Source organism: Ixodes scapularis, unplaced genomic scaffold (assembly GCF_016920785.2).
Source record: "Ixodes scapularis isolate PalLabHiFi unplaced genomic scaffold, ASM1692078v2 PGA_scaffold11__112_contigs__length_91849675, whole genome shotgun sequence".
Lineage (NCBI taxonomy): Eukaryota > Metazoa > Arthropoda > Arachnida > Ixodida > Ixodidae > Ixodes > Ixodes scapularis.
Window position 1 is genome coordinate 14,619,298 of NW_024609837.1, and position 27,512 is coordinate 14,646,809.

Sequence of the window (27,512 nt, forward strand, 5' to 3'; positions counted from 1 at the left end):
TATGTTCGAAAATGGTTATGGAACGTTACATGAAGATGCTTTTCGTTGTGATATTTTTGTATGTAGAAAAACACCTCCACGGTTATAGCCCCGAGTTTGACCTGGGTTGACAAGCTCAAAGATTTACTCATGCCGCTACGAAACTCGGCTTTGTGGCTCCGGAGCTGCTCTAAAGAAGAGCTCTTACTGCTCCAAAGCTGTTACAAATCGGCATTTCTGCTGCTGCCAGACATGCTGCAAAAGGCTGAAACTTGCCTCCACCCCTGCGCATACTAAATTCCGCGGTTCAAGATGGCGGCGCTCGCGTAAAATATGTCCATAAACGAGCCGGTAAAAATAAAAAAGTCAGTGTTTTTTGTCGCGTCCCGCGAGTGAATTGCGGTCAGAGTCAAGACGCTAGGCTTGCTGCACACAGTTATATAAACTGCCATGTTTTCAATTCGTGGACTTCCATCCAGCTAAATATATACCGGACGGCGTTCACGTCACGCCATGACGGCACGAGCCACCGTGACGTCGCGTGACGCTAAACTTCCGCTAAATTTAGCGGATCATTTTTTACGCTGGAAAGCTCTTCAACTACATTGAGCGAGACAATTTTATTTGCTTTATTGTGTGGAAACTTTAGAGTGACGTGACGGAACAATCGGACGTGGCGTCGCGTCGTGTAATGTCACAATTTATCCGCTAAATTTAGCGGGAAGCACTATAACATCGGGTGAGGTCACATGACCCTGTGACGTCAAGGGACGTGACGTCCTACGGCGTCAACGGTCTTACCCGAAGCACACACGGGGATCCTGCTGCGATACCTCGCCAATAACGGTTGTTGCCGTACTAAAAGAGCGTCCTTCTTCGAACGCGTAGGCTTTCCTTGCGCAGTGCGCGCTCGAAGCGCTCGGAACGCCACGCTTTCACCCTTTTATCTTTAGGCCGCTCAAGTCACGGGTCCTCATGGAGGTGACGCCCCTTCCATGAAGTGGGCCAATGCCTGCGCCTTCGCTTTTGTGTCTTCTCCGGAGGAAGCTATATCCACGACGAACCGTTTCCGAATTCTGCTCGCGTAGCCTCGCTCGAGGAAGGTCACACACAGGAAAGGACGCCCATCGTGCTCGCTCCGACGCATAACGTCCGGACCGAGCTCGGGAATTTGAGGGCCTGCGCCGCATCCAAAGGCCTCTTTTGGCCAAGGAACACAGAACCAAATTCGATATGTCACTTATTCAAACTCAACCACGTCCTCCTTTTTTTTTTTTTTTGCGTCTGCAATTTTGAGTTACTTTGGTGATGACAGGTGAGCGCTCGGAGCACGAGGAACGAAAGCTCCCGGTGAAGAACCCAGGGATCCTGGGTTCAATCCCCACCCCTGCCCGTTTCGATCTGGATGAGCATCGTATACCGCGGTGTGCGGGTGTGTATCACTACTGCGTGATGAACTTTAAAGACCCCAGGCTAGCGGTCGTACTGCGCTGGCCTTCTTATCTCCAACAGAGACAGCGGACGGCCATTGGGGCTGATCAACTTCCCGCTGTCGAACCACACAAGACAATTATTTGACAGTCGACCACTATGCGCCCGGTACACTGTTCGGTCGCCCAATCTGTGCTGCCCAATCTTCAGGTGGTGACTGGAATCCGATCATCAAAGAGATGAGCTTAAAGCTGAACACACCTTTGGAGTTCATACCCGAATATGAAAAAAAAAGAACTTGTAAAAAACAATAATAACAACAACAACAACATGCTTCTTGAACAGGTCTCAGGCTATTCTTCAGATTCTATGGCACGAAGCCGTTCATCGGAGAGGCGAGTGTAGGCCTGGCTTCCTTTTCTCCCATAGAACGTCATCAGCATTGGATGGTGCCAGCTCAGTATTTAGACCCGAGACCGAGCATCCTTCAAAGCATTCATTCTACACGATGCCCAGTCGAACGCGGACACGGCACTCGTGTCTGCTCTCGACATCACTGTCATAACGTCGAAATTCGACTGCACGGGCTTTCAGTAATTGAGGCAGTCCACGCTGAACATCGGAAATGTTGCGTTCAAAGAAGAGGTGTGTATACGGGAAAGTCCGTTCACAGCTATAGGGAAATCTCTCCCCTCCCCCCTTTTACCTTCTCCTCTCTCAACCGGAATCGGGCTCCGGTGGGACCGATGGCCTTTGGCAGGCGGAATCAACGGTCTCCGGCACGTCGTTCGGTGCGGACAAGGACTGCGGTGGCGGACAATACGGCCATAAAGCAGGCGGCCAGATATCGTATGCGGGAACCCGGACAGGTATTCGACCAACAAGAACGGGAAAGGCAACAACGCTGACTCATTGCCGTTGCTCGTGGGAGGAGAAGCCCCGCCAACCCGATGCTACTGGTACGCGGTCTTCTCGCAAGCGGAAGCTTTTTTGTGTGTACACCGGGACGAGTGGGCCTCGAGTTATAGAGGTCTATTTTCAGACAGCGGAATAAATTGCTGCTTGTTTGTCTCTTGGTTTGTGCGTGTTTGCGTCGACAGTAATTCTTATTGCGTTGTGTGGATGCGAGAAGTTTGTCAGCTCTAATGGGCGTGTGTTCTGCCCGCTGTAGGTGAGAGCCAGTTCATTACCGTCCGAGGTCTTTAACGTACGCCACGCAGTAGTGATACAAAAACGCCGATACGATGCTCATCGAGGTCCAAACGGGAAGAGACGGGCATTGAATCCCCGTCCCTGTGCATTGGTATTCTTAATTTGTGTTTTGCCGCGAGATTATAATTCAATAATTATTAATTATAATTATAACTAATAATTATTTAATAATTAAAAACAAAAACAAAACCGACTGCCGGGCTTCATCCCACAAGACCTTGTGGCTTTGACGGGCCCCGATACATTGCATTGTGCCAAAAATAAACCGATAAATACATTCTTCTTCTGTTGTGCAGCAAAGCGAGGACAAGTTCAGTTGTGCTAGTTGGTTCATGACTGAGTTAGAAGCGCCGAGGGACAGGGACAAAGTGAAGTAGGTAACGACAACACGGAACACTGCGTGTTGTCGTCACCTTCTTCACTTTGCTCCTGTCCTTCGGCGCTTCTATCCAACAAAGCGAGCTTTCGCTCCACGGGCTCCGAGCTTCGGTGCGCTAACATACACGGCAACCGAGAAGTCCGACCAGAAATGTCTGGCAGAAATATCCCAGGAATATTACGACGATCCTGGTATACAACCTGGCAACCGGGGTTCGTCGACAATGATTGCCGCGGTGGTGAGCCGGCAATGTTTACCTTCTCTTTCCTCTCCATGCGCGTGCGTTGCGTGGCGTGCGTCGTCCGCTTGTCTTTGAATCATTTTTGACCATGTGACTCCTGAGCCCATGAGGAGTTGACCGTGAAAGGAAAAGGAATGCGATACTCTGTTTTCTTCATGTAGTTGCGGTAGTTGTAAAGCGTTGTGTCATAGTCTCCTCTATACTGACAAACCCTGGCAGATCGCCAGGAGAAGCGGCCGCCGAAATTAGAAAGGTAGAGCGGCAGACAACGAATGAGAGGAGAGCCACGTGGCGGGCGCCCCGCTGCGGCGAAACGCCGGAACACACTTCTCCCGAGCGATGGAATGCCCGCACGTGCTCCTCGCGCTACCGCTTCTTTTCTCGTCGGGTTTGAAAACCATGTTTCAAGTAGTCACCGCTGCAAAAGCTGTGCGCTGACGTCCAGGTTCCCCGAGAAATGCTCTGCACTACCAGATCCTCGCGCTCCAAATATGCGACCGCGGGCACTCTATGGCTTCGTCGTCGAACTGCCAGACTTTGTGAGTATAGAGGAGGCTATGGTTATGCTGGTGACCTCGGTGGCGATCATCACAGGAAATTGAATCGTTACTCAACTTCCAGCAAGAACCTGCATTCGCTAGCCCCATTTCCAAATTGGCAAAGAGCGAACGTTACAACTCCCGTGAATCAATCGGAAGAACGAAGAAAATCACGTGACAGCTCTCCAGAGGAGGAGCACACGCCGAAGGCATGCTGTCATGTACTTCGCTCCAAGGCACAAATTAGTTTTTTTTAATAGACCGTGCCGATACCTCTGATAACGATACTCGATAATGCAACGCATGCGCAATAGGGTCGGCAGGGTATCGGGGATCGTTTTTGCAGCTTTCGACACAAACTATACTACTCTCTATTGGCTCGCTATAGGATCGTCGCTTCTGCCATTTGCCAGGTTACGCTGAAGCAGATTCTAACCGAAGTAACGTTGGCAGGTACAAAGCAGGCGTAGGCAGAAAAGCCGATCTGTCAAGCTCAGAATACCTCATTTTTTACCGACTGGAAAGGACACTCGGCGAACGCTAAAGTGACAGGAAGGGTTGTTGTGGTTCATATACACTCTATCTAATGATTTAGAAGAGAATCTTCGCTGATCAGACGTCGCACAGCTTCAGCAGAGCTCGCGACGTATGCGAGTCAAGGAGGGTGCATTGTTTTCAGATTAATTTAATAGAGGCGCGTGTATGGTGTCCCACAACTTTTCTTCGCCAAAGCGATCCCATGCGAACAAGGCGGCCTTGGCCACGGCGCCAAAGCCAACTTCAGGCGTCATACATTCTCCTCTCGGTCGCCTGCAGAAAGAAAGGCGTACACTATAACCACATGCGTAAAAAGACAAACTAAACAAATGGAAAATTGAAGCGTCATTATTAAATTATCAAAGGTCATTATTAAAGAATATTGCCGCTAAACTTAAACTCAGAGGTTTTTTGTTTTTTTCGGTTCCAGTTAGCATTGGGGCGCTGACTTTTTGCCCCATCGGCCTCCGCTATGTGCGAAATAGATTCTTCTTTCAATTAAAATAAAATAATATAAAGAAGCATGTCAGTCTTTTGTACATGTTGTCCCGGTACTCTGTGGTCGAAGCCCTTTTGTATTAGGGGCGACGCCCCCTCGTGTCGCCCGAGCGTCGTGCTATTTGTGTTTTGTGTTTGTTTATACAGCCGGGAGTGAGCAATTTAGACAGTGCAGTGCAATCGCTAGCCCAGAGTCTTTAACGTGCACCAGAAAGTAGGGATACGCGACCGCACGCCGGCATACGATGCTCATCCAAACCGAAACGGGCGGGGGAACATCTACAAGTACTCTACGTCTTGCGAACCAGGCGCGCACCCTGGTGGCAGCAGCAGGCCGACGACGGTATAGTTGTGCTATCGGGCGCCATCAGTTTTCAACAGACCTGTGAACTGGATTCTTTGCGTCATGTCTTTGCGACGATCCTATAGCGCGGGGTTTAGAATGAACACGAGTGCTGCATTTGTTTATAGAATTCGTGATCAACCGGTGCTTCACTCATTGAACGGGAGCCCCTGCCGAACGCTGCGTTACGAACAAAAAGTATGTTACGTTCGTAGTCCACACGGATCAATGGAACTGGTTGGGGCGTGATTCGTGATCTCCTGCCCAATCGTCCTACTGCAGCGATAAACAAGAAAAGCACTACTCGCTGACTGCAATGGTCGCCAAAGAAGCACTTTGTTATAGCAGTATTTGTAGCGCCCAATGTCGCGAAAAACGCACTTCGAAACGAAAAACGCGCAACACGTGTAACAAAATGCCTGGCAGTCGCACCGACGTGATGTATGACGTAAGGACACAAAGGTTAGAAGAGCGCAAGTGAGCCTTTTTTTTTTTTTTTTTTTTATTCGTGCAACAAGCAAAGCTTGAGAGTTTAGATTAAATGCGCTATGTGTGCATCCCGTATAAAGCCCAAAAGGGCTCCGGCATGCGCGTTCACTCTGGTCCATTTGTAGTAGTCCTCAGGGGATGCTAGGTTGAGGTCTCGTGCCTGAGTCAGGGGAAGGAGGCGGTGCTGAAGATTTGGGCAATTCCAGAGAATGTGTCGGAGTCCAACTGCGGACGCCCTGGCAGAGCAGTAGGGGCACGCCGGGCTGGCATCATCGGGGCCTCGGCCCCAGGAGGCCAAGACTGCTGGGGTGACTGCGGAGTCCGTCCGGATCCTTGCGAGGAGGACCTCCTCCCGCCGGGGCAGGCCCGCCGGGAGAGGATGTGGGCACGCGGGAATGAGTGCACGCGTAGCGACCCTTATGCGGGCCTTGCCCACGACGAGTGAGGCCTCCGGCTCATCCGGAATGGGGGTGGGATCAAGGGGGGGATGTTCAATCAGGGCTCGAGCGATTTGGTGGGCTTTGTCCTGGTGAGTACCGTGCTGGTGCCCAGGGGTCCAGAGAATCCGGACTTCTTTAGCAGATGTACGATTTAGGGCATGAATCTCATGGCAAATATGTAGTAAAGATCGCGTTGACTTGAGATGTCGGATGGCAGAGGCACAATCCGTGTGAACGCGTACTCGAGTGACATCGGGCATCCGCGTTAGTGCTTGTATGGCGTCTCGAATCGCGTATAACTCGGCGATAAGCGGATCGTCCAACTGTGTGGCGTAGAACGCCGATGTATCAATGGAAGGATGAGATGGACAATGCACTGCGGTAGCGATGCCATGTTGGCACGTTGCTCCGTCGGTGTAGACATCTATCGCGAACTCATCCGAGCTCGGGGCCGCGACCTGCTCTACTCGTGGTGGCGCGGAGCCGGACGGATGCGTGCGGACGGTAGCAGGCTTGTTGGTAGTAATTGTAGTGTAGTACCATGGTGGCGGTGGAGCCCCAACGTACGGAGAGCAGCGGGGAGGTTCCTCGTGCAAAGGAGTGATGGTATGTTTCAGATTGCGAGCTTCTCTTCGTTGATTGACAAGTTGTTCAATAGTGTTCAGTTGCGCATACTCGTACAGGTGCCAGGTAGGAGTATGCCGAGGGAGACCAGTCATGCCGCGAATTGCATCCCTATTGATGATTTCAATACTCTTCCACTGAGATGCAGTGAGACGCTGGAACTGAGCTTGGTAGATCAATCGAGGTTGAAGGACGCATTTAACCAGACGTTGGGCTACCTCAGTCCCCGCTCCGCCACATCGTTTCGAGATGCGTCGGATGAGGTGTGTTGTAGACGCCGCCGTCTTGCGTGCCGCTTGAAGCCACTGCTTGGCTGAGCCAGACTGGTGGATGAGGAGTCCCAAGATCTTGGCTTGTGTAACCATCGGAAGCTGTGTCGACCCTATTCTGAGGGGCATGGGAGTCAATGGCAGTTTCTTCCGGGCAGCGTTGTTGCACACATGAAGGAATTGCGATTTCTCGGGAGACACCGTCAGGCCAAAAGTCTTTGTATGGCAGTCTAGTTTATTCAGCCCGGCCTGTAAGGCATTTTGTTGCACCTCTAGGGATGGGTGAACTGACCACATTGTGACATCATCAGCGTAGATTAAAAAACGAAGGTGTTGTATATCAGCGAGAGCCCAGGCCAGGGGAAGGAATGCAATGTTAAATAGGAGTGGTGCAAGTACTGAGCCTTGGGGCACGCCACAGTTCGATAGGAAATTGGACGACTCGCCATATGATAGACGGACGGCGAAAGTTCTGTCGGTAATGAAGGCGTGGACAGCATTTATGACACGAGGTGGGAGGCCGAGGACCACCATTGCCTCCAACAGTGGGGCGTGAGCGATATTGTCATAGGCCTTTGATATGTCAGTAGCTACAAGTGTGCGAACCAAGTGGCTATAGGGTGACAGATGTAGGACTTCCTTTGCAAGGCGGTCGAGGCCATCTTCCGTTCCGAGATGTTGCCGGAATCCAATTTGGTTGGGGTGATAGAGACAGTGGGCCTCCAGCCACCAAGAGATACGTTTAGCCATCATACGCTCATAGATTTTGCAGATGGTGGGAGTCAGTGATATAGGCCGCAGAGCTGTGAGGCCGGTCGGTGCCTTGCCCGGTTTGGGAATCGGCACTACAATCGAGTGTTTCCATGATGTGGGGAGCTCGCCGGCTTCCCAGATCTTATTGATGATAGCTAGCAAATCTGTGACTGCCTCTCCCTCGAGGTTCTTGTACACTTCGTACGGGAGACCGTCATGTCCTGGAGCAGAGCGGCGACTAGCACTCTCGATGGCGTCTTGGAGCTCAGCCAGAGTGAAGGGCGTAGTGATGCCAGTAGTGTCAGGCATAGCCGTGACAGGGCGCGGGACCGACGGGCTGGCATGTCGAGGGAAAAAGGTATCCGCCGCGCGCGCCGCAAACTCATCGTCGGTGAGCCCCAGACGCAACTGAATGTTGCCAGTCCGGCCTTCAGCTTGGCGAGGTCGTTCCATAGCGTGAAAAGTCCGCCAAAGAGCCTCAGGGTGCTTCGGGTTACTCAACGAGGCACACCAGTCAAGCCAGCGTTGGCGTGTAAGTCGTTTCTCGTGGCGGCGTGCCTTAGCTGCCACGTGGGAAGCCTCATCCTGAAGTTGGTGGTCGTCGGAGTGTAGGGCTGCCAATGTGACCGCTTCAAGTCGCTGTTGCCACAGGCGGAGGAGGTGGGGATCAGGTGTTGGTTGATCACAGTGCACCGTGGTAGTCGTGGTGCAGTCTATCATGGCTTCTTTGATGTCTCTCTGAACTGTTTCTGGGTTCTGCGCCATGATGTTAAGAGATGATCGAAGTTTATCCCAATCGGTAACCTGAACTTGCTTCCGGAGGCGGTTATATGCCGTTGGGAACCATTTGATAATGATCGGAAAATGGTCACTTCCCCAAGTGTCGTCTTCAGTCCTCCATGCCGGATTGCCAGTCCCACGCCACCAGGTGAGGTCCGGAGCGTTGGACGGGTTCCCTAGGCGAGTGGGACCTGGCAAGTTGAGAAGATGGAATCCTCGATCGGTGAAGCGATCGTATACTTGACGGCCTCGGGGGGAATCCTGCTTGTACCCCCACTTCGTGTTGGGGGCATTGAAGTCGCCACCCACGATAATAGGTATGTTGGGATGGAGCGAGAGAATGTGTTCAAGCCACCCGAGATTATGACGGACGTTTCCAGGTTTTCCGTAAAAAGAGACTGTCACAACACAATTGTAGCGTGTCCGGACGAGGACAGCCACTACCTCCTGGCGGGAGGTGCACCATTTTGATAGGTCTATTGGGGCGTGCTGAAGATGATCTTTGATATAGATAGCCGCTTTGCCGGGCCTAGAGGGCTCGGAGTCGGAGGTCGTTAAATGCCGGGCATCAGTAATGGACGGTGAATGGTAGCCGCAGTACGTGGGGATACGAATGAGTTCCAAATGTTCTTGTACAAGGATGAGCCATGGATTGAGCAGACGATACAATATTCTAGTGCGTAGTTCCCCAAACGTTTGACGGCTACTACGACAATTCCACTGTAATATGTGGAGCGGAGGGGCTGGACGACACTCTACTGTCGACTCATCCATCGCTGCAGGATCATAAGAACGGCATCTAGGGAGGATTGCATTGCAGCGATTTGACTTGTAAGTGTGTCCAGTGCTTTGGCCACGGACAGCAAGTGACCGGTTACATCATCAATGTTGACATTTTCTGCCGCTGAGGGTGACCGGGCCTCCTGACCACGCCGTGGGGTACGAGACGGCATGTTCTTGGCACCCCTGGGTTGATGACAGCTGCTGGATTCTTGCGAAGCTCCATGTAGATCTTGAGACGAATGTTGAGATGTGGCTGTCTTTCGTGGCGGTTGCTGAAGTTTCCTAGTGGCCTTGACAATCGCTGCGTACGAGGGTTGTAGTGCCCCAAGGCCGTCGTTTGATGATACCGTGTGATCACTTTCCTCCTCTTCCCCTTCTTCGGCTAGGGCTTGGAATCGATTTTTCGTCAAAATCGATGCTTTGCCGGTATGAGGAGCGGGCTTGTCAGTCTTACGGGATTTAACATCCGCCAGCTTCTTCTTTCTTGGACACTTTGGTGAGGCAATTGAGTGATCGTTAGTGCGGCATAAGCCACACTGGTAGCGCGCGCTGCCGTCAGCGTTGACCAATTCAGGGTTCACAGTTTGTACAGGACAGAAGGCCTTCATGTGTCCTGGTTGGCAGCAACGGTAGCAGATAACCGTAGATGGCTTGTATTCTCGTGGGCGCAGGATCGCCCCGAGGTGATAGATGATTTCAGGTATTTGCTGCTCACCTTGAACGGTTAGGAGGTATGTGTCTCCCTTGCCTAGTCGGCGAGCCGCCAGAATTCTGTGAGATGGTGTACGGAGATCAGGTACAATATCTTGATCAGGGTGGTCGGGTACAACGCCTCTCACTACACACCGATGGACGTTCGGACCTGAAGCTAGATACGCTTGCACCTGCACGGCTCGATTACCCTGCTGTTGAACAGTCAATAACTTTGTTAGCTGGAAGGCGTCCTCTAGCGTGGAGACGTACGCCGTGGCAGAATTCGATGGCTTGTGACGATTTAGCCCTTGGTAGGCAGTGGCGGAGATGACTGCAAAGATTGCTGTTTCAATCTCCCGCGTCGTCACTTGATAAAAGTCCATTTGCTCCCGAGGCCGGATGTTCACCTTGTACATTTCGGTAGGTTTCTTTTGGGCCGACGCTGTGTTCCTAGCTTGGGGAGTCGAGCACGTTGCCGATACACTTGGTCCGGCCGTTTGCGGTACCACTTCATTCGTTTCCATTGAATCGATTTGTGACTGCGGCGTCGGGGGCGAGGTACTCACCTCAGGTGCGATCGGAGCCGAGGCGGACATCATGCCTAGGCGTAGCTCGGGTGAGCTAAGCCTCGCCCGGGTGTCATTTGAATCGGTGGGCCCGGGTGTCGAGATCTCTCCCGGCCTGGGGCTCCCTGTGATTCCTTTCTTCGCTTTGGGTCGTCGGAGTCCCGGAACGGTAGTTTCGACGTCGGTTGAAGCCGATTTTCTTTTCAAAGATGCGAAAGCGACGAAGCTCGGAATAGCCACGTCAGTCTTTAACACGCGCTGCACGCGCCCCACTGGCAAGTGAGCCTAGCCACTCACCGCAGCACCGGCCGATGCATGCTCTCGCGTGTGTCTTGGCCTTGTAGAATGCGAACATGCCAACCAGAACAAGCATAACGGCAACCAAGATCAGTGCCAGCATGGCGGCACGCTTCTTCTTCGTCCTTTGCGGCAATCTCACAGCGATCGAAGGACGTTGTACTCGTCCGGAAAGGGGGGAGGGGGTCGGAGCACGTGAAGCGAAAGCTCGCGCTGTGGATTTCTGGGTTCAATCTCTACTCCTTCACGTTTCGATGTGGATGATCTTCGTACCGGTACAGTGTTCTAGAGGGGGTTGTAGTGGCAAGAGCGGCGGCCGCTTTGTGAAGATTTTGCGCGTAGACGACACCATGGCGCTGGTGTTCTGTGCCCTAGGAGCGCGCCCCCGTCAGCCCCATCATCAGCGCTGTTCGGCGCTTACTACTGTGGTTTGACTGGAGCTTTTCGCGGTGCAAAACAACTGCTAATGTTGTTCTGTATACTCTGTTTCACCTTATGATGTACATGCAGGAAAGGCTACAAGCGCGAGCTTCTTGCTCTGGGGCACATCTCGACGGCACAAGCTCTCGTGAATTAAGGGCAGCTGCCAACGCTATGAGCTCGCGCTTCTAGCCTTGGCTGCGGTACAACATAAGGTGAAACGAAGTATAGCAAATCGTAGTTCTGCCTTTGAACTAATGCCTCTAGTCTAGAGTGTGTGGTATCCTCTACTTGAAATATTCGCGTGTTTTGAGTCGGTTAATATCGACTCCCCCCCCCAGTACTGACACATCGTTCAGCAACGCTATCACTTGGGCTGCAGGCTTAATAGCTGCGAAAGAAGTTCTACGGTCCTACATTTTGGAGAAGCGTACCGCGTCACCCTCGTCGTCTTCTTCGTTCATCACACACGTGCCATTAATTTTCCTAGGGCACAGAACTCCAGCGCCACTCGCGGTATCTACGTCGACCGTCTTCACGCGCTTCATTCTAAGCGGGCGCCGCTCTTGCCACTACACCCTCTAGAACACTGTAGTACCGGCGTGCGGCCGTGTAGCGTGATGCACGTCAACGACTTCATGCAGCTGTGGTAGCGCACTGGCTAAATTACTTGTATACACATAAATCAGTGTTGCCGTAGCTCCAAGGCAGACCGATTTTACGCTGTATCAACACCTACATTTTTTTTTTTTTTTTCGTACAGGGGGATTGGACGTCATTATGAAGTACTTCGTGTTTCAGTTGCGGAGCTTCCTACATATCTCGCCAATGCTTTGCGCCCGAGAGGCAACGCGGGCGCAACGCGTGACTGACCAGGCACTAAGCGCGTCGCGGGCGCCCCTGGTTCTGTAAACTCCGCGTTCCATCCTGATGCATGTACTATATACAGGGTGTCACAAAAGAAAATTTACACGGTCTTTTTTACCGCAGAAATAAACTAGGCATCGCCGAACGCTCATTCTCCGCCCAAAGGTAGAGCCAGAGGTCACAACCAGATGCCAAAGTTTCAGCCCGATCCGATAAACTAATCAAAAGTTATAAGTGATTTTCTGAAAATTTCAATGGGAAAATGGCGGCCGACGGAGTTTTCAAACACATGGGGCTCTATGGCACCAGAAACCGAAAACGGGCAAAAATGGGCTCCATTTTCCCATTGAAATTTTCAGAAAATCACTTATAACTTTTGAGTAAGTTATCGGATCGGGCTGAAACTTTGGCATCTGGTTGTGACCTCTAGCTCTACCTTTGGGCGGAGAATGAGCATTCGGCGATGCCTAGTTTATTTTTGCGGTAAAAAAGACCGTGTAAATTTTCTTTTGTGACACCCTGTACTTATTCTGTTTCACCTTATGTTGTACCGCAGGAAAGGCTATAAGCGCGAGCTACTTGCTCTGGGGCAGATCTCGGCGGCACAAGCTCTCGCGCAGTAAGGGCAGCTGTCAACGCTATGAGCTCGCGCTTCCAGCCTTCGCTGCTGTACAACATAAGGTGAAACGGAGTAGAACGTAGCAGTTGCGACCCTAACCCGGGCGTGGACGCAGACAGGACAAGCCGTAGTTTTGGAATTTCGCGCATCACTTGTGCAACGAGCTCCCATCTTCCTCGAGGTAACTCCAGGATGGCATTATCTTTTGTGTTTCTAAACCGTCAGAATCATCCGCTCTGTTAAAGTGGAAGTCACACACATGGTAACATGGCAACCTTCTCACGTCCGCCACTTTGTATGACCGGTGCGCCCTCGGACGTCGACATGGTAATGCATTTTCTGATACGCTTTCCCGATTCGGGATAACAATCGAGAACCACGCATCGCACAAATGTCGTATGTTCTGATTTTGTTATCAGTTATTTTCCCCTAGACGGGGAGGGGCCACTACCAGAAAAAGTGCAGTACCCGAGCAACCCTGGCTTCCTCGAAGCAAGCTTCGGAGCAACACCGCTTACAAAAATAGGTTTCATATCTTGGACCAATTAGATCCATATCAGATATTAAACTGATAAGCACAGATTTTTATTGATGCTTGTTACATAAAAAATTACATCCCTACATGTTTTATTCTTTCGTGTTTTTCAAATTCAAGAAGAACGTTTTACTGAACCATATACAGGGTGTCACAAAAGAAAATTTACACGGTCTTTTTTACCGCAAAAATAAGCTAGACATCGCCGGACGCTCATTTTCCGCCCAAAGGTAGCGCTAGGGGTCACAACCAGATAGAGTGCCTGCATACTCACGCGCGCTTTTGCTTGTAGGCACCCTACAACCAGATGCCAAAGTTTCAGCCCGATCCGATAACTTAATCAAAAGTTATAAGTGATTTTCTGAAAACTTCAATGGGAAAATGGCGGCCGACGGAGTTTTCAAACACATGGGGCTCTATGGCACCAGAAACCGAAAACGGGCGAAAATGGGCTCCATTTTCCCATTGAAATTTTCAGAAAATCACCTATAGCTTTCGATTAAGATAACGGATCGGGCTGAAACTTTGGCATCTGGTTGTGACCTTTACTCTATACCTTTGGGCGGAGAATGAGCGTTCGGCGATGCCTAGTTTATTTTTGCGGTAAAAAAGACCGTGTAAATTTTCTTTTGTGACACCCTGTACTTAACAAGCTGCACATGTTCGGCCGATGCAAAGATGAACATGCGAGATATCGCGCGCAAGCCGCCACGATCGCCCTCTGCATTACGCTCTCAGTACCAACGTACAGAACCGGAACATGCAAAGGTTTGGACGTGGAGCTGACGGAGCCGGGTGAAACCAGCCTCGGAAGCGCTAGAGTCGACTGTAGGGATCAACCCAGAATTAGACCCTTTCCGAAATGCAATGCCATCTGGTGGCTGAAACGGCGGCTTAACTTTTGCCGTACTAATGGCGGCAATGAACCTTTAATATGCAGTATTTTATCGGGCACCATCACTTTCGCAAGTCAACGGCAAACGAAAATGTGCTCTTCACTGTACAGTTCTTTCTCGATCATCTCTTTCAGTGTCGATGGCCACAAAGATGCAATCATTCAGAACGAAGCGCCAACCCAGATAGACGCCTTGATAAAGTTCTATACGTCAAGGGGCTTTGAAGTCGAGTGTGTGCTACTGTGTGCTAACAAAATGAACGTTTACGCAGCTCTTGCATTCAATTCCTAATTCGCATTTTGCTCACGTCTTGAATGCATATTGGCCTCGAATCCTCAGCTTAGGAGTATCTTCAACTTGTTCATTCATCAGTAAACAGAAGGTCGCCAGTAGTAGGGTGTAGCAGAAAGTACGAGTGGGACAAGCTACACGCTCCGCTCATGCTTTCAGTTGGACTTCAAAATATGGAAAGCGATCATGGTGGAACTGTTACGTTTCCGGCGGTTCGACGACGAAACGGCTGCCGAAGAAACAGACAGGCTCCCTCTGTTGCTACTGGAAGACGATGTGTCTTTATTATAAAAGCAAGCTCGCTTTTAAGGATCCTGCATCCAATCAGGACCGGACAAAAAGAAAAAATGCAATCCCGCGCCGCTGCAACTAATCTTATCAGGAAGCGAAGAAACGCATAGCGTAGCGTAGCACCGCAATTGTTACAGAATCAAGCCACTTCGGTCGCAGCGCCACCTTCGCTGCGATCGACCAACGACACAGGTCAAGATCATATGGGCAATACCCGGCCTTAGGGGCTACATTGTATTTTTAGGATTCTGACGCCAGGGGTAACGTCAAAGCACCACATCACGACGTGACGTTACGACCACGCCACGACGTCATCGTCGACTACGACGTCAAGATGTTGTCGTAAGGCCGTCGTGACATCGCGTCGCGTCGCGACATCAAGCGGCCGTTGTAACGCGGTCGTGACATCACTTCGCGTTGAGGACGACGCCGTTTCACGACATGTCGCCGGTTAACGCGGTCATGACGTCGCGCGCTGCGTCGAGGAGGACGTGGATAGGGTTGTCGATGCCCACGTTGACGTCGACGACCCACGCAACATCAAACATCGCTATGAAGTTTCGTTAACGTCGTCCTGACGTCATTGTTAACGTCAACGTCACAACGACGTCACGACGAAGCCTTGACGGCGTGTAACGTTGTCGCCTTCGCCAGCATCAACGTCGACGCGCAGTCACGACGAAGTCTTGACGTCGTGTAACGTCGTCGACGATGACGTCGACGTCGTGAAGCTGTCGGGACGTCTTTGTGACGTCGAGTTGCGTCGTGTCGACAACGACGTCGACGAACTGACACCAAGCGTCGTTATGACGTCGCATTGACAAGGACGCCGTCAGCTTGACGTCCCGTGACGTTGTCGTCGTCGTCATCAACGTCAACATCAACGCAATATGACGTCAGAACGCAGTCTTGATGTCGTGTAACGCACGTTGTCAACGTCGATGATGACGTGGACGTTAAGGCGTCGTCCTGATGTCGCATGTCGTTGTGACGACAAGTCAGGTCGCGGTGACTTTATGTACGTGACGCCTGACGTCTAGGTTGTATAAAAAATATCGTCCGACGTTGACCAGTGTGCCGGTCGTGCTTGGCATTAAAACAAAACGCGTTCTTCATAAAAAAAAAAAGAAAAGGCTAATTCGAACTACTTCGCTCGTAGCGCCCGATAGGGCGCTAAGAGCGAAGTCTTGGATTATCTGTTTTTTCCCAGATCCGGAGGTACCGAAATGCACTTCGGTGGCCCTAGTGCCACTAAATAAGCTCATTTAGTGGCTCTAGGTGGCCCCACTCGTCCTTTCTAGTACACTCTACCTTGACTCTACTATACTTCGTTTCACTTTCTCTGCGAGCGAAGCCAAAGCTAGAAGCGCGAGACCAGCGCTTTTTGCGTTTCTCCCCAGCTCGCGCGCTCGAGCAAAGCCTGAACGCAAAGAGCTTTCGTGCTCGCGCTTCCAGCTTTGCCTTCGCTCGCACATAAGGTGAAACGAAGTATAGTAGTACCAGTGAGTAGTACGGCACATATGCCCATTTTCAGATGATGATAGTGATCAAAGTGGCCAGACTGGATTTCGGAAAGCGTCTATTGCTTTGCTCGGCCCTAGAGCCACTCGATATGGCAGCGTAGCTGCCATATCGAGTGGCTGCCATATCGAGCCACTCTATATGGCAGCTACGCTGCCATATAGAGTGGCTCTACTCGGCCCCGATGCGCAAGCTCCGCAACTGATACGAAGCTTCTATCGTGGGGGGGATCAGTGATAGATTTCTTTTGAAATTTTAGGATTTTGTGATTTCATACTACATAGATGACAAGGCATACGTTATTCTAGTATTATCACGGCCTTCGAGATTTTTCTCGCGCTGGTTTCGCTCCTCGCAAAAAAATCTTGGAGCGGCCATGATATTACAAGCGACAAGCTCGAGGATTGAACGATTCCTGCACCTGCAGGAGCGCACGTGCTCCTCTCAAGAACGCTCAAAGGCCGGAGCTCGGTCTTGTAGCTTGTAAAGCTTGCAAAGAAGGCAAGGCTACAGTGTTCTAGAGGGTGTAGTGGCAAGAGCGGCGCCCGCTTACAATGAAGCGCGTGAAGACGGTCGATGTAGATACCGCGAGTGGCGCTGGAGTTCTGTGCCCTATAGGGTGCCTACATGTCTGTCTGTCTCAGGGTGAAGACATCCATTGTTGCCCTGAATGTGCCAGCGCGTGACGTTCCCGCGCACTCGGTGCGTGACTTGGGCGGTAAAATGGCGTCTATGCATTAGCCAAAGCTACGCGCTCGAGCTGAGTCACCGGATTGCGCGCGCTTCAAAACGCATAAAGAAACGAGTGGGCGGAAAAATGGCTGAGATGGCACCACTCAAGCAAAAGCGCGCGTGTGTATGAAGGCACTCTTGTGCCCTAGGATAATTAATGGCACGTGTGCGATGAACGAAGAAGATGACGAGGGTGACGCGGTACGCTTCTCCGAAATGTATCACCGTAGAGCTTCTTTCGCAGCTATTAAGCCTGCAGCCCAAGTGATAGCGCTGCTGAACGATGTGTCAGTACTGGGGGGGAGTCGATATTAATTAAATAATCTCCCTCAAAACACGAGAATATTTCAAGTAGAGGATGGCACACACTCTAGAGGCATTAGTCCAAAGGCAGAACTACAATTTACTATACTTCGTTGTACCGCAGCGATTGTACCGCAGCGACTTCAATTTACTATTAGCGGCGAGATGTTTTGGTGGCGCCCTCCTATGGTTCCCCCTTGTGACGTCATTACCTTGCGAACAACAAGTTCGATGGTGTTTGTAAATAGCATGGTGGAAGCCTGAAATCATTGCGGTCTCAAAGCAACACTGCCAACACCGTCGAAATTAAAGTTCTTTCATTCCTCTTAATTCCGTCGATGGTATACCCTTTCCGACGTCATAGTCAGCTTTTGGGCCAATCGTGGAAGGCCGACCACAGCGACGCTTTCGGTCGCGCACGTCGCCAATACCTTATGTTGTACCGCAGCGAAGGCTAGAAGCGCAAGCTCATAGCGATGGCAGCTGCTCTTGATTCACGAGAGCGTGTGCCGCCGAGATGTGCCCCAGAGCAAAGAGCTCGCGCTTATAGCCTTTCCTGCGGTACATCATAAAGTGAAACAGAGTATACAGAACAACATTAGCAGTTGTTTCGCACCGCGAAAAGCTCCAGTCAAACCACAGTAGTGAGCGCCGAACAGCGCTGATGATGGGGCTGACGGGGGCGCGCTCTTAGGGCACAGAACAGCAGCGCCATGGTGTCGTCTACGCGCAAAAACTTCACAAAGCGGCCGCCGCTCTTGCCACTACAACCTCCTCTAGAACACTGTAGCAAGGCGCACGAGCACTTATTTCTTTGAAACTGTTTCCGTCGCACCGATGTGCGACGGAAACCCCCCTCACTGAGTACAGTGGCTGGAGTGTGCAATTCTCAGCTCTGACCTCACGCCCGCAGCTTATAGGAGGTATTCACTGGACGCCATATTTGAGGGCGATGTTTAGAGCGCATGCTCAAAACGAGCTCACATTAATAGCTTGCTAAGACCGGCCACCTTGATGGTGCTAAATGCACGCTCCAAAGGGCTGCGGAAGCTCGCCGTCAGCACGCGCTCAGCAGCAGCGCCCACGGATATGGCCGCCAGTGAATACTCCCTACACACAGTGCTTCTAACCAGGTCCAAATAGAGCTCAGATCCGTTCTTCATCGCTGCACGCGTTGCTGTCAAATCTCGAGGCCGTTAAATGTGTCATATCCTTCATCTGTTCATCTGCAAACACCCAGCAACATGAAAGACAAAAATTAAAACACTACCACAACACTTCACACAATGGTGCCTTTTTTTTTTTTTTCACGGGTCTCGGATATGTATGACGTAATTTTATCTTCACAATGTTTTCAGAATTCATCCCTCCGGATATAGTGTCCGAAATTACGATACGTCAAGGGTTCGCGACATAACGTATCTCTTTGTACCACATACGAACAAGAGAAACTGTGTTTGAGTGACATTATTTACAGTAGACATTGTAGTCTGGCATACATTTCATGTATCTGCGTGGAACGAGGTGAAAGGGGAGGGCTGGACGACGAAACAAAGCATTCAGCACATAATGGGTCGCATTCACTGCAACAAGGAAAGTAAAATGTAAACAACGCTCCCTTGACAAACGGCACGCACGAGTAAGAAAGGCAACATTACTTCCCGTCGCCTATAAAACAGAGCAGTCATCATCCACTTGATAACCAGAAACAAAGCGGAAGCAATTGAGCTTGCTCCAGATGAGCCACCCGATTCTCAAGCCTTGAACAGCGAGTAAAAGTTCTCAACATCGAAATCACTGGGTCTTCATCTTGAAGTGTCGGGTTCGGCGTTGCTTGTAGGCCAACAAGACTGCCATCAGGAGGCATAGGAATATTAGAAACACCAGGCAAGACAAGAGCAGGCCCAGGTCTACCTGGCAGCCGCCACTGCAACAACGCTGACTGTTGCGCGCGACGGCAATTCTACGTTGGTTCCACTCGACTAGAAGCTTTTCTAGGTACCCGAGTTTACCAGAAGACGCCTCCAGTCCAGTTGGGGTGGACATCTTTCGTTCCGGTTGTGGAAGAGTCGTGATGCGCTCGCACACGAAAAAGACGCTTCACTGCAGGGTTTGGCATCGATCATTGGCTGACTCCGGTGTCTTGTTCTGGCCCGGGTTCTTTTCGGGCTAAGTCCTGGAGCATGGTCGTTCTTTGACTGCTTCTTCTTTCTCGTATATGGAGGTCGACGCGTTAGTTCCCGAAAGACGTGTCTCGCGCACCTCGTGATCCGTGGAACACGTTAGAAATGGCTTTTGTTGACTTGTTTTTGTTCAAGTTTCAACTTTTTCTTTAGAGGGCGAACATTAGAAAGAGACGAAGTGCAGCGACAGAGGAAAAACGAAAATGATCGAAATAAAGAGACAATAATGACCACAGACTCTCAGCAAAGCTTCAATAGCTGTTATGGGCCAACGCGCTGTTTAGTAGTAAGAAGCCCTCACGAGGTGTGGGCAAACCCGTAGTTTCCACGCGAGGTGTGGGCACTGCACTTGCGCAGAAACCAGGTTCGCGTCAGCTGGACCATCTGCGCATGCTCCCTGCCGATAGCAGCGCCACCGCAGAAACGTGACGTCAGCGTCGCGTGTTGGTGTATAATAGATGCTGACGAAGCACACATATTTGGGTCAAGGTTCTCGGCACGTCGTATGGTGTTAAGTAATTACTAATTAACGCATTGAAATAAAACAAGAAAGGAGTGTCCTAAAAACAAAGGTCTGAGTAAAAACAAGCTGCTACAAAGTTTTGGAAGATCGCTCGTTCTGGCCCTGTGCTACTAAGGGCGAGCAGCTGCAAGTATTTCTGGGAGTTGTGGTATAGGAGAGAGCGCGATATTATAGCCTCCTCTATACTGACATTAAAGCCTGGCAGATTGCCACGAGACACGATCGCCGAAAATGAAAAGGTAGTGCGACAGACAACGGATGAGAGGAGAGGCATGTAACGGGCGCCCCGCTGCGGCGAGACGCCGAAACACATTTCTCCCGAGCGATGGAATGTCCGCTCGTGCTCGTCGCGTCCTTCGCGCTACCGCTTCTTTTCTCGTGGGGTTTGAAAACCATGTTTCGGGTCCTCGCCGCTGCAGAAGCTGTGCGCTGAATACCAGAAATTGCTATTTGAGGCACGAGCCGGGACACTAAGGACTCTGTCTTACAGACGTCACTTCGATTCTACTGCGACCACGAGCGTGTGCCGGGTGTGCGGGGCCCACGACGAAACAGTAGCACACATTGTACTGGGATGCGCAGGACTCCGGCCATCCCAGTCACGAGACAACGACCGTGACCTTCAAAGCCCTCTGGAGCTTGCCGAAGTATTGGGCTTCACGGCTACTAGAGATGGACAACAAACCAGTGAGGTTAGGCCAGCCGCACCAGCGGACAGGCCTGCCTCGAATGAGACTACGGCCTCCAGTGGCCCACATAGGCCGTCTGTCGAGGCAACAAAGAGACGATTAGAGGACTGGTGGAGAAAGATCTACCTTAGGGGGCAATAACACGCAAATGCCCCCAGGCTTGCGCATGAATATTGTTCGAGCCCGCCCGATCTAAAGGGAACAGCCGCATCATCATCATCATCATTATGCTCTGTCCTATACCAGATCCTGGCGCTGAAAATCTGCGACCGGCCGGCCACTCTATGACTCCGTTGTCGAACTGCCAGGGTTTGTGAGTATATAGAGGAGGCTATGGCGCTACATATAGATGCTTTATACGCAGCGCCAGATTACAGCTGCCATTCCTGACCTTCTCTTGTCTTGCCGAGATACCGAGCCACTGAAACGGGCGTTGATGAGCCTCCACAAAGGCCAGTGCTGTGGAGGAGGGCACCATAATATCTAAAATGGCAATGACCTGACCTGCAACGGTAATGATGAACAAGTAAACGTAATAAAAGGAAACAAAAACTGGAGGTCGGTTATGGCAGCGCCCATGCGCAGCTACTGCAAAAAGTCTATAACGCGACACCGCTTCATGACTTCACTCTATAGGTCCGTAATAGTTCCCCGTATTCGAAAAGCATTTGGTATAATTTTCCTCATTTATGCACTGAATTCTGTTTTATTTTGAAGTCGATGCAATGTTCACCCGGCTTAAATGCAGCGGAACTACTACGAGTATTCTTCTACTGCTATGTATATTCTGCTACTAACGCTACTGAAGTTGATATTTAGAATTATAGCGCTGACATGTCTGTCTGTCTGAGGATGAAGACATCCATTGTTATTCTGAATGTGCCAGCGCGTGACGCTCTCGCGCGCTCGGGGCGTGACTTGGGCGGTAAAATGGCGTCTATGCATTAGCCAAAGCTACGCCCTCGCGCTGAGTGACACCAGATTGCGCGCGCTTCAAAATGCATAAAAAACCGATTGGGCGGAAAAATGGCTGAAGCGCGAGACACATGGACGGCAGTATCGTCCGATCCGACGTCCGATCCGACAGTCCGAACGCCGCTCCGAATCGCCGCACGCGACAGTTTGAGAAACACGCTTCCGACCTTGCATGCGAACACGACGATCCGTTCGGCTCCGCCCAGGAGATCTAAGCACTCCAGCGGAGGTCCGTGTTCACAGATCTCCGGTCCCAGATTGACGGTTTAGTTCACACGAGCGAAGTTAGAAGCTCGTTTCTGGCGCGTGCATTCTTTGCCGGGGCCATCTTTTTCGAATGGGTCAGCGGGATCCACGCGTCCGGCTTCCCGTCGCCCGTCCCGTTTTCTGGTTCGTCCCGACAGACCCAGTACGTCATTATAACGTTCGCGCTACCTGTGCTGTCATTGTCTGGACGCTTCCGACAGTCCGTCCGCCGTGCGAAACTATCTGGCGCGTTGGACGCATGTCAAATCGCCGATCCGACGTCTGAAGCGACCAAATTTTTCGGATCAGGCAGTCGTATTGTCGGATCGGACGTCGGATGGAATGGGTTTTTCGCGCATGTGTCTCGCGCTTGAGATGTCACCACACAAGCAAAAGCGCGCGCGTGTATGAAGGCACTCTATTTAGAATGGTCAGCGAGAGCCTCCTTGTGGCTGGATTACCAACTTTCCTACTTGGGTCTCCATCTGGGAAAAAGAACCTCTGGTCCCCACTAACGGCTTACCGGGCATAACCAACTCCATAACCAATAGCTAGAGGCTATAATATGCCATATGCAACATTCTTGCCAGCTATCATCATGTCATTCGGAGCCGCGCTGGTGTTTTATTTTTTTACACCGCAGCTCTTAGGCGCCAGTTTCCGAGTTGAGCGGCGTCGGCGTCGGCGCCAGCGTAATTGCGCATTGCATATGACGTCACACATGACGTCACACGTGATGTCACGTGTGACGTCACGAGGGTGAAATTTTCCCGCTAAACTTTTTGGGAAAATTTGTCGCTAAATTCGGCGGGAAATTTTTCCGCTAAATTTAGCGAGACGTTTCCTAAATGACGTCACACGTAACGCAACGTGTTAGTCACGTGACGTGACACGCGTCGCACATCAATTTAGCAGGAAATTTGTCGAAAATTTTCCGCTAAATGGGAGGGCAGCAAGAGAGGAGGATGGGAGGGTACGGAGGGGGAGCAGGGGCATGCCCTCCCCTCCTCCTCCTCAAGAGCTGCGCTCCAAATCGACGTTACATAGAATTGTAAACGTCTAATTTTCTTCTTCACATCTTCGTGTTGTGGAGGAGGCGTATCTGCATTTAATTTGGTTTTCATGATATTACGACAATTTATTTGTGCACTCAATGGGTGTCTGTTTAGGTTTGGTTGAAAGAAGAAAAGAAAGACGGCCGCGAAATCATGAAAAAGACATTGTCAGCAACGAGGTCGAGGTCGCAAGACTCGTCACCCAAGCGGTGTCATGGGCCATCCAGGTCAGTGAACGGTCTTTATCGGAAACCTTGTGCGAAGGGTTCGTGCTGGGGACTTGCAGCACGTAATTGATCATATTTTGTACCTACGACCCCCACTTTGCCGGGACCATTTTTTTTCTGGTGCGAAACTAGAGCCACTAAATAAGCTGCAATTGAAAACGAGCGTGTTGGTTAAGAGATACAAAACTTGAAAGTATAAAACAGCGAGGACGAGGACGGGAGCAGAGCATCTTTCATGTCCTGTTGCCGTCCTCGTCCTCGCTGTTTCATGCTTCCAAGTTTTGTATGTAAATAACCTACGCTTCAGAGTAACGACACTTGGACATATTGCTGCTTAAAATCATTGTTGCCAGTTACCTGACGCTTTATCTGAAATCACAGGAAACGCTTTTCCGTCCGCCACAGATGTTTAATCAGTTCGCGACAAAGCAAAGCAATATTACATGAGCTTCCTAACACCAAATCTAATGCTGAGGAAGTCGCACTTTTGAATCACGACGATCGGCAGTTCCGTCTGCTCTGCACAAGCACCCAAAATGGCGGCGCCAACAACAATGTCAGGAAACGAAGTGCCGATACCTTAAGAGCAGCTCATTTAGTGGCTCTAGGCGAAACTATCGGTACGAGAACCTCCCAATATGGCGGAAATTCGATAACTGACCATGGGTACACTAGATGGCGCTTTTCTTTTTGTATATGGCCTAGTCGCGCAGAGACTTGGCTCTCTCTGGCCCCACTTCTTGCTCAGTGATTCGTTCTTATCGCCAGATATCGAAGTCTCCTTAACTGCGGAGTCAGAGTGAGATGAGCCGCCACGCGCTGCCTTTCCCAGAAGTTCATGTGCTCCTTGCGCACCTCGTGCTCATCTTTCCCCCCAACCTGAACCGATGACGGTGCTCACTTGGCTGCCTTGTCATCGCGCGTTCCCAGCGCCTTATCTATGTCGCCCTCTGATTGGCGTGCTCCTCCTCGCATTCCTATGCGCCCATGACGCATTTTGGAACACTTGCTGGCCGTATATGGCAAGCTTCCCTCGTTGCGCCTTCGGGCAGCGCACGCGATGGACCCATGCGAGTTCAGGTGGCTCGAAGTCCTATACAATCGGCGAGAACATCGGCGAGATCGCCGACTGCCGCGATTGGCCAGCGCTGCAGATGAATCTGGCGCTGGCCAATGGCATGCGATCCTCGCCGACTTTCTCGCCGAGTGTCCAACTTAAGAGTCCCCGAGGAGGGGCATGGGGGAATCCACTCTGGTGCTGCGGACAGACGATGTGCCTCGGGGCTACACGTATGTAGCGACGCGTCTGCAATTTCGGTACCAGAATGGAAGCCGATCACGGGCCCTGTGACGGCGGGGCAGCCGCCCAAACAGCGGGGAACGCCGCTCGCCAAGGGCGTCTGTGGGCGACACAGCCTCTCCAGCAGCCACTCACTCTGCGGCGAAGATAAGCAAGCGAACACTCTCCGGTGGTTTCGCCCGGCGACAGTGCACTCGGAACTATACGCGCTATCCCGACCAATGAACCGCTTTCCTTCCATCACCTGACCCTGCTCTACGCGCCTTGGTATGAGCGTCATCACGTGGGGAAAGATAAGACTGTCACTGGTTTAACGAACACTTAACTTTCCCCCGCACTGTCAGCTTAGGGGTGAACGGCGCATACACTACCGCCGCCGACGCATTACGCTACGACAAGCAGCCACTACCCCCTTTTTCCGCGAGTGCAGATGCGAAAGAGGGGGAGGAGAGAAAATAAAAAAGCGGTGCTTCGCACTCAGCTCGAGGCCCAAAGAAAATAAACAGGGAGGGCGAAAAAGGTTCGCCGCCGCCATCCGCTACTCTGGAAGCCTGGCTGAGGGGAAGGCTGTTGCCGAGTTCCGTCGCTGTACCGCACGGTTGTTGGACAAGTGCCGGGACGACGACCACCGCGGCTCTCTTTCGATCAACAGCGCGTAATGCGTCGATGTAGTTCCCTTCGAACTCCATCATGACTCGATAACCGGCTATTTCTGGTTGTTCTGTCGGACTGTCGCTTCAAACGCGCGAGACCAGAAGCGTTTTAAACGTGACGTCAATCAATCCGTCATTCGGTCGGTTAGTGGTTCGTCCGAAAGGTTACGTTGCGATCCCAATGGAAATCATCCAATCGCGACTGGTATAGGGTAATGGGGTGTGGGGTGAGGGAGAGGGAAAATAAATGCGCCTAGCGACCCCTGACGACCGTATGAAGCTAATCAAGGACTCATACTTCGCGAAAAAAAAGGAAAGAGGGGAGCAGAGTTTGAAACTAGAAGACAAAAGAGAGAAAACTTAAAGAAGAGATAGTACAAAAATATACACGCTATTTTCACTGAAGTTTAGAGTAGTATGACTAAACAAGGATTAGTCAGATAATTAACCTGTACTTTTGTGACCGTAGGAAAATTCTCAGGAGTTGGTCAAGGCCCAAGAAGGTGGTCCAGTTCAATTTCTTAGTTTGTTCGAAGTCCCAGTCCTATCTTTTTGGGTTTCCTTTCAAAAGTCGTATGTAGCCTAACACGCGGTGGCTGTCTTGGAGTGAAGAGCACAAAAATTACATAGATGATTCTTCTTTGCCAATCAACTGCAGGTATTTGTAGTGCATACGGTATACATTTAGACGCAGTCTATGAATTTTTGTTTCGTCAGCTCTTAAAAGCTCTCGCGGCATATAAAATTCTACTTTTTGGTTCGATATGTTTTAGGTGTTTATAGTAATAATGGGAATCTGCCCATAATAATGACGTAATTTTATTGCCCATCCTTGTATCAACATTGTTGGAAATAGTTCTCGAAAATGGAATGAGAACAGTTACATTTTCCCCACGAGCGTCTCACGCTGCCGTGTCTCCAATAATATTTCCAAAAGCCCCCCAATGTCCTGATATTCATCGTAAAACTACCTGATGTCCTTGAACTGAGGCGATTTGATGTATATCTATAGAACTGTGTAAATGAGTTGGATAAGCGGACTTTGTTTACTCATTGACGACAGAGCTAGGGGTGGACATTTTGAGTCAACGAAGACTACCCAGAGACAGGATGGGTGGAACCGTTATCTTACTAACCGTTATCTTACTCACAAGTGATAAATGATTATCTGAAACTTCCATTGGGAAAATCTGGGCTATTTTTGCCCGTCATCGGTAACTGGCGTCCATAAAGCTCCACGTATTCGAGAGGTCTGTCGGCCACCATTTTCCCATTGAAAAGAAAAAAAAATCAATTGACTTTTAAATAAAATAACGGTTTCAGGAAACATGCACCAGTCAACCAAGGCAAGTCTCGTGATATATTTTGTTGAGAGATGTGTCGCCTGGCCGGCGCGTGCCTGTCTCCAGAAGCGTTCACGCGCTCCGTGTTGTTCTTGAGGAGTTCTTTCGAGGTTAGAGTAGTTAGCGACGTCAAGCCCAACGGATGGAAAGCAGGCGGCCCCCCCCGCTATCTTACCGAGCACAGCAGTTCTTATTGTCGACATTTGCGCAACAAACTCCTTCTAACCATCCTCATGGTCTTCACCAGGGAGGCCCGACTGTTCTCTTGCGACGCACAAAGAACTGTCCTGTTCCGGACATGGAACCTGGAGCCAACGGCGTCGCGCTTCGGCGTTGCATCATAATTCTTTAAACAAAACGATGCGACCCGCAAACGCCAACTCCGGCAAGCGTCTTGAATGGAGCCCATTCATCACTCCGCCAACCGCTTAATTCTTGAACAGACAATTAGCTGTCTCCGGGCTCATTAATAACTTTCTGTGCAAATGGTCCGTCTCGCATGCTACAGGGCGTAGTGTAAACGCCCTCATTCTCCTCAGAACACTGGCCAAGACCGCAGGCATCAGCCGATCCGTTGACCTAATTTTTGAATGAGTCATGCCTGGCGCGACTTCAGGGATTGCTGCTGCATTCTGTTTCCGGTTCGGCCGGCTCGCCGACTACGCTTAACGGGTCTCCAGAAACAAAGGGCTAGGGCAGAGGTACGATTTACCTCAATACAAAAGACCCATTCGCCTAGGGCAGTCCATTCGGCGCTCCTAAGCACACTTTGATCAGAGCAGATGAGCTTTTTTTTAGAAAGGGTATAAAACAAAAAAATGTCTGTTGTCTCGCTGGAACCAATATGGGCATGGGCCAAAGTATGCCGAGTTATAACTATGCCGAGTTGAATCGGTGGTTGATATTAGCGGGAACTGTGCAGCGTGTCGCGTGCGGCAATATGAGCTGGCCCAGGCCAGTTGTAGAATACCGGATGGGATGCCTCCGGCA

At 50.8% G+C, this 27,512-nt stretch overlaps 1 protein-coding gene and 1 pseudogene across 2 annotated transcripts in view; one reads left to right on the forward strand and one right to left on the reverse strand.

Moving 5' to 3' along the window:
- The window catches only part of LOC8039546 (UPF0764 protein C16orf89 homolog), an 81,342-nt gene that overhangs the window by 24,966 nt on the left and 28,864 nt on the right, over window positions 1–27,512 (forward strand). The window lies entirely within an intron of this gene.
- LOC120838886 lies at window positions 13,195–13,370 on the reverse strand (annotated as a pseudogene).